Source organism: Nothoprocta perdicaria, unplaced genomic scaffold (genome assembly GCF_003342845.1).
Source record: "Nothoprocta perdicaria isolate Ctin4 unplaced genomic scaffold, notPer1 scaffold_142, whole genome shotgun sequence".
Classification (NCBI taxonomy): domain Eukaryota; kingdom Metazoa; phylum Chordata; class Aves; order Tinamiformes; family Tinamidae; genus Nothoprocta; species Nothoprocta perdicaria.
Window position 1 is genome coordinate 1,211,605 of NW_020454561.1, and position 8,554 is coordinate 1,220,158.

Here is an 8,554-nt window from a genome sequence, read left to right on the forward strand (position 1 = left end):
AGAACAGAAATAGCTCAAAACACTAAAATCTCAAGTTTACCAAGGAAATTCAGCAATTTATTTCATATCATGAGTATTTCATTCAATATATTCAATTTAATCACCTGGAAAAAAAAAAAAAAAAAAAAAAAGGAGAGAAAAAAATTACTGTCATTGTAATGCATAGATTTGGGCTTTTGTGAGCACTATGTCAAAATGTCAGGGGTAGCTGTGACCTTTTCGCCAGCACAGACAGACAGGGATGTGTCTCCCTTTGTTATCTTGCACAGTACTTCCATGCCATACTGGTAACTAGAAGCTGGTAACTAGTACTTGCATGAACACAGAGACCTGGGCTAGCTCACTGCACCCAGCCTTGTTTTGTAGGATTAGATGAGATCTTGTCTGTAGGATTGTCATAGCATGTCAATAGCATGTCATAGCATGGGTATCTTTTATTGATTCTTTTCTTTCTTTTTTTTTTTTTTTTTTTCATTTGTTGTCTTTTTTTCCTTCTTTCCTGCAGTAGTTACTGCATTAGCATTTGGGGACCCAAGAAGAAAACTCTTACTCTTTTTCTGCTTCCTGCCACCAGAGGGTCTTCTGCATGTTGGTAAGCCACAGAAATCTTACATTTTTCAGAGACATGATTAATAGCAAGAACTACTCTGGCTGATGGATTTTGATCCCCCAACAGAAATCTGGCATCAATCATGTGCCTGAATTTTTCAGTGTTTCTAGATGATTTAGTACCTTGTATCCTATGTTCTACGACTTCTATTTGGGGCAGAACAATTTCGCTGTCACCTTAGAAATGTAGCAATGATTTCCACTCCGCTTTAGATACTAGGGTGTTGGCAAATCACCACTTTTAGGACACACTACCAAGTGGGTCATTAGAACAATTAGGAAGGGAAAGACACGCCATTAATTATCCTTTGGCCAGTCCTGCATGAGATTTTTAGCTATTAAATGCAAAATGGTGTTTCTGTATAATTTCAGAGATATATGGGTTCTGTTTAATATTTTCTTCGTAGCTGTGTATGAAGGCTTGTGAGCTGGTACAGAATTCTTAACAGCATACTGGTGCCTGGGAAAGAATGCAAATTATTGCTGTGCATCTACAGAGAATTTTTCACATTCAAATCAAGATGTAAAACTGCAAAAAGAAGCACTAAGTTGCTTAAACACTTTTAACTCTCAGACATATGATCAAAGCTAGATAGATTCAGACATTTTGCATTCAGAATAGTGCATATCCTGAAAGTGATATGTAGGCTTCCAACTAATATGAATATTATAGTAGTAAATCTAATTAACCAGTTAATTAAATATTGCAATATCATGCCTGTAAGTTAAAAAAGAAAAATCCACATTCAACTCTGCTTTGATGAACAATCCCCCACTAAATATCTTGCAAACATTACCAAAGTTAATTGTTAGAATGTCTCTGTGAGTTAATGGTGCAGATACAGAGAATTAAGCATAAAGGGGCTTTGACCAAGGTCACAGGGCATTTTTGTGAGAACAGAGGTCAGAAATTATGAGAATGACAACCAAGTTCAACAGCTTATAAAACCATGCACTGTTCTATCTTTAACTCTCAGGATGTACAAATAATAAACCACATTCTGACAATATTGCAGTTCGTTCAAATCAATTTGATATGGTGAGTTTTAGGAAAAATATGTACATTTAGGCTTCTGCTGGGAGAAATTTGTTATACTTCAGATGTTGAAATCAGCAAACACTACTGAGATAGATAAAAACCCATAGTCTTGGTGCAATTAATGAATTAGTCATTTTCTGCCTATGACTTTATTAGGAACATTTCCATCAGAAGAGCAGGCTAAAAACAGTGTGATGAAAGGTTTTTTTTTTTTTTAAATCCCCCCCCAAAAAAGTAAAATGTTTCTAAATATTTGTTTTTGTTTACCAGCTATAACTGTAAGTGTAGCTTAAATTATGTAAGAAGAGTTTTACTAATTTTTTGAGGAAATCTTATAATTGTGATTTGCCTGGATCCTACTTCGGACTGCCCGGACAAATACATGTAATGCTTCATTTCCCATGCATACTCATATCTAAATCCCTTGGCATTTTTAACTAAGCAATCATTTGACTTACACTAAGCAGCGTCAATCTGCAGGCCGCTACATTTAACATTTCCCTAACTTGTTATCATTAAATAAAATACTCATTTTTTGGTGCAAAATGACTTTTTTTTTCTATTTGTTCAATTGTTACTAAAATTCAATATTTCATAACATACAATATGTCACACAAAGAATGCCTTTTTAATAGTTTACAAGCTAATCTATGTAGCACCAGAAAAAAATAGGATCTCTTGAAGGTAAGTTCCATTTGTACTGAAAACACTTTCTTGCTGACTTTTTATATCTACTTGCTAGAGGTCCTATCTGACCGCTCCATCTTGGACATTTCCTGTCTTAATTATCTGCAGCCCTGCTTGACCATCTTTCCACCCGTAGGAATGGTTTCTACTGATACTTACAAGTATCTTATCTATGCAACGCTTGATTAAACTTGCAGCAGGAAAGACCTGGGAGAATGACTGGATGTTATGGCCAGGTTCCCCATCCATGGGTTAATCAATACAAAATTACCCTAGATGAAAAAATAACTACTTGGTGGGAGTGTTCAGGACAGTCCAAAATTCCCACCTGGAGAACTCCAGTGCAAATTAGTCAAATGTCAGTCAGTCACAACATTTCATGTTAGGCCCATCATCTCCTCTAAGGAGAGACTAGCAGGGAGTTGCTGAACCATGCCCGTGAATTGGGAACTTAAGCACATCGGTCAAGTTCGCAAGCACAGCTCTGACACGATGGAGCTACACCACAAATATAACTAGGACAAACCTGAGCTGATTTCTCATAAGTGAATCTCCATTAAGCTCCAATAGTTAATGAGCCTATATATTTTTGGCAGTTTGCAAAGTGATCTCTGGAGCCATGCTAGTAGTTTGTTTGCAAGAGTATCTGTTTATAGAAGTAAAGAGTAATTTGTGGGGACTAACAAAACAAATAAAGCAGCTGCCAAGTTTTGTCTCTTTTCAGATATGGCAGAAGTGCTATCGGGCTGATCCTGTTTGCCTGTTCTGTCAATACAAAATGCAAACCTTATAGTACAGGGACTGTCTTGTGTTGAACGAGCAWCTATATCATGCCCCCTATCTTTAACAGCAGCAGCAAAGAAAGGCACTTAGTGTTTCCTACTCAGACCATGGAAAGAGTTGAGTTCATCTGAAAAAGTCCAAAAAGCTTGAAGGATGTAAATAATTTTCTTTCCTAATATAAGAAATGTAAAGTATTTGCCTGCTGGAAGAATGAGATATGGGAATATTTATCTAAGATCCTGGATTTAACGGGTGCTTATTGTCATCAGATTGAGCATTTGCAATGTCTCCCTGAAGACAAGGACAGGAAAATCGCTCCCATAAAGAAGATCTTGAGTGACAATGCAAAATAGCTTATTACAGTGATTATATTTTATGGTCTAGAAACTGCTGAAGGAAATATATGTCTCCTAAATTGTCTAAGAGGAGATAATTAAGAAAAGAAAGATTATTGTCAGTGATAAAATTCAGAGTGTAAGAGTCTGCACTTCCATGAGACTGTTGTAAGGACCTGTATATTGTAAAAGTTTTTTAAAAAATGTTCATCAATGGGACATTCATTCGGAAAATGAGGCCAGGGTTCTGTGCTTACCTCAGGAACATTGCACCTATAGTTCTTACATCTTGGATATCAACTGTGGCCGCTAGCTATTTATGGCATTACCAGGAAAACTCTCTGTTCAAAATGGGCTATTCTGCAAGCCAGGATGCACATAATCATAATTTGTAAACTGTTTCAAGCCATATAAGGAAAAAAAWTAAAACATTATAGTCCATATACTAAGTAATTTTGGATGAATAAGTATAAGGTAATAATTTAATATTTTGTAATTTTTCCAGATCTGTGAGAATCAGTTAACAAAAATTGATCTCCTACCAGCTACATTTTATATTTCTTATCAAACAACAGATGAGCTACATGAGAGAAATGAATAACAAATTCTATTTCTGGTCCTGTGAAGTGATCCTTCATGAGTGATCAGCAAATTGTTTTTGACAATGGAAAGAAAATCCTACTTCTCTGATGTTATGATTTGACTAGGTATAATTTTTTTGGCTGTGTGCTTGCTGACCTGGTGAAGTACCTTCTATAATACAATATCTTCTAATAAAACAATGTGTTTCCTAGGACATTTTTTTGAAACATAGTTTTCGCAGATGTAAGTATGTTATTTAGGACAAAAAGAATTTTTGCCTACTGGTAATTCTTTATTCAATTCTCTGTCATACTGATGTACGCTGAAATTCAATAACTTCTACTGGACCAAGATTTTATATAACTGCAATGGCATGGCAACCAAAATTGTAAAAGAATTGAAATCAGACTTGGAACAGAGATGAGGTGTCTTCTTAGAGCATTCTTTATCTAGAAAGACTCTAAATCACCCTTCAAAGAGCCATAACTACCTGGACTGTAAGAGTAATACTTTACTTACTTGAAGAATTACTTACACAGTAAGGTGCCGCTCAAATGTTATCAGAAGAAATAAAGGAAATAGAAAGATTTCCTGCTTCTGTGTAGAATAGTCTGTATCCAGTTGTAGTCGGTTTTACGTTTCTTTACTATTTGCTTATTAAATCAGAAATTAAGCAGAAGAGACATTCAAATGTATAAAGAATATGATTTTTGGTTGCCTTTTTATGTAAATTAAAAAGAAAAAATAAGCCCTGATCTTTGATTATGTTTAAGTGATGAAAAAACATTGTATTGTATAGCAACCACATAAAAATATATACATTAAGTTATGGGCAGAAAAATTCTACTGAATAAGCAAACGACTTTGCCCTCCTACTCCTATTTAAATAAATAAATAAATAAGTAAATAAATTAATTAATTAATAAATAAATGGACTTAAAAGAATATGATGACCTTTTACTTCAATTTTACTATTATTTTAGCAGCTCTTCTCAGCAAAAAGCCTTTTCTTTTCAGTGATAGCTTTAAATCTCAGCAATCAGAAGTTTGGTAACTGACACTTCTGGCGATAACATTTTCCCTTCTAGTCCATTGCATGAAAATTTCTTAAAGGAGAGAGTATTTTTCTGTTAATGAAATCAATGTCTAAAACATATTGTGTTCTTGCCATCAAAGGAAAAGCACTGCTGAAAGAAATGAACATAATGCATGGGAGCAGAGAGGAGGCAGTAACAGACAACATATAAAAACCCAGACTTACAAGGAATGGGGTCATATTAGCCATYAGAATAGGGACAGTGTCCATCCCACAGATACTGACAGCCAACGTAATCTGTCTCACACTGTTTGACCAGCAGGGCTTGATCCTGGCTCTGAGGCCCATCATCAGCTCAGAGGGAACAAAGCTATTTCTATTCTGGCCCGAGTCTGTCCTGTGAGACTCTTCAGTGGGGTGTCACTCACTGCTTGTTAACGTGGCTGCAGTGCGGACACCTGCCTGGAGTGGGATTGATACCTACAGTACATTTTCATTTTGAGCTCGTGTTAGAACTGAACCAGTCACCTAGAACTGAAATGCTTCGATGCGCAATGCATGCACAACAGAGAGGCATGTGGTACAAAAATATTATCAGCCAACTCATCTAAGACCAAGCTAGGGAAAGAGAAAAGCAAAAGCAAACCATATGTAATTATGAGAATGCTTCTTAATAGGTGATGCAACCATTAATGCCTCAGATGCAGAATAGATTCTAATCCAATCTTGCATCATCATCATCATCATCATCTTGAGCATGACTTTTAACAACAGAAATAAGTCTCACCTTCAAACAAATATTTAATTTCAGTTCTATGTAGAGGACTCAAAGCCGTACTATATCACACAAACATTTCTTTTCCAGATTTACAGATTTCTTGTGGCAGAGCAAGTAAAAAGTGCAGTCATTACCAGTGGGACTTTATATATAGCATATTGTATATTAGTAGCAACTTATAATATTAATTCATAATTTATAATTTTACAAGACAATAAGTGAAAACAAGAATATTATATAGCTATATTCAATAATCCTATAAGCTATTTTGCTCATTTTCTCCTGTTATCTAAGTCTTGGACAATCTCTCAGGGTTATCCACTTGAGTAAGAGCAGACAAACGTGATTTATTCTTTGCTGTACATGAATCCACATAAATATAACAGTGTGCTCTGTGTCTGAGCTAATAAGCTCTGCGAAGCAGAAAGCTATCCAGGTTTCAGCATAACACCTGACTGGTGTGATTATGTGATTTCTGGGCTAGAATCACCTTATACCTAACTACATCGGAAAACAACCCAGAAGAACCCAGATCTATATGTAGCCGGCTGGTAAATTTCCTGATACCATTTTCACGGCTATCAAGCTACCTACTCAAAATTAATAATATTTATAAATCATTTTTTATCTTCTCCCTCATCTCCCAGAAAGTCACCTCTCTTGATCATTGTGACAATCCTGGAATAATATAAGACCAAATCTGGTTATCACCTGTGGCTCAGTTTTTATCTGCTGTGTTTTCTGTCATCCAACAAATTAAAAAATCTCTTTAGCTGTTTTTATGGTAGCATTTCTCAGTGTTCTTTTAAAATTTTAAGTACTGCCTAGCCATTTCTCCATTCATTTCTATCTTGTCTAGTTTTGTTTTCACATATCGAGTAAAAATGATGTAATGGAACATTAAACTTAAAGGGACCTTTTGTATCACGGATCCCTTCTCCCTTTTGTCACAGCTAATTGCTTCATATAATGAATTTCATAAGCTAATCAATTTCCATCTTAAGAGTAGAAGAGTAGCTAGGTTTTCTGTTTAAATGTAAGAGGTTTTGTTTCCTTGTTTCTTTATTTGCTTTTGAGATTGAAATGGAAGGAGTGTGTGTTTTTGGTTTATTTTTGCCTCTAGTACTCCTGTTAAGCATTTTCTCCAAGATTCATTCCTTAACTCACTAGCATACCTTTTCTGTCAAGCCTACATTGATTACTCATGGCTATTCTATACCCATCTATTCTTGCGCCAACATTGTCTGTTAGCTAAATAACTCTTTTTCCTTCCCTGGGTTTAGCGCTGAATTATTTATAGGCAACAATTATATTCCCTCTCATCCTTTGTTTTGCCAGACAAAACAAGCTGTGTTCTTTTTGTGTCCTTTATTCTTCAAAGGTTCCTAGTAATCCTTCTCTTTCTTAAATTAATTAGATAAGGTTAAGAACCAGGGATCATCTCACGTTTCTTTGATTGCTTGGAGGGTGCATGAGTATTTTGTAGTATATTTTTATAAATGGAAAATTTTCACAGAGACCTTGAATGACTGCATTACCCAATTGTACTGATTCACTGATGGATCACATAATACAATCATGGAATCTACATGGTAGTTCGTTGGTCTCATGTCCTGTTAAATCATGACAATACTACTGTTAAAAACTTAACTGTTACAGTTTTATTTTTCTGCATTTATTATATATTACTTTTTAAAATGATTTCACCTTTTTAAGTTAGGCAAGTGTAAAATAGTCACCCATACATAAGTTCTTTGTTAATTTTAAGATATATGTATGTATGCTGTAAGTTTTATATATATTTCACAGAGTCATAGAATCATAGAATCTCAGAATGCCTGGGTTTGGAAAGGACCTCTAGAGATTATCTAGTCCAATCTCCCTGCTCCAGCAGGAACACCTCGAGCACATGGCACAGAGTCACATCCAGGCGGGTTTTGAAGATCTCTAGAGAAGGAGACTCCACAACCTCTCCAGGCAGCCTGTTCCAGGGCTCTGTCACCCGCATAGGAAAGAAGTTCTTCTTCACATGCAGATGTCTGTGTTTCAGCTTTTACACATCACCCCTTGTCCTGTCTCTGGCCACTCCACCCAGCTTGGCACCTTCCACAAACCTGCTCAGGGTACGCCCTGTCCCCATGTCCAAGTCACCAACGAACAAGTTGAACAGTTCTGCACCCAGCACTGACCACTGAGGGACACCACTGGCCACAGGTCTCCAACTAGACTCGGCCCCACCTGTCACCACCCTCTGAGCTCTGCCATCCAGCCAGTTTTCATGTAGTGTAATTAAATTTAATAACTCTAGAAAATACATAGGAGTTGTTAGTAGCAGTGACAATTGAAGAACTACTAAGTAACCTGAATTATTTCTCAGAACAAGCTTCTATGCTGACAGGCAACTGTTCTGAGTAAGTAGGTGATATATTGCCTTAAGTTTTCCTGAGAGTCTTTCTATATATTTCTTTTACTGGGGATAGTAGCAATTTAATAGAGTATCAAAAGACCATGTACTATGCCATTTGTCTTGTAGAATGTTTATATAATCTGTGCTGCAAGTTTCTACTTGAACCCTAATTAATCTAACAGTCACCTCATTAACTTTTAGGAAAACCTCATTCTAACTTAAGGTTAATTATTTAGCACTTTTGCCATCACTGATACATTCCCTGCATATGTGCCTTTTTTTTTTTTTTTTTTTTTTT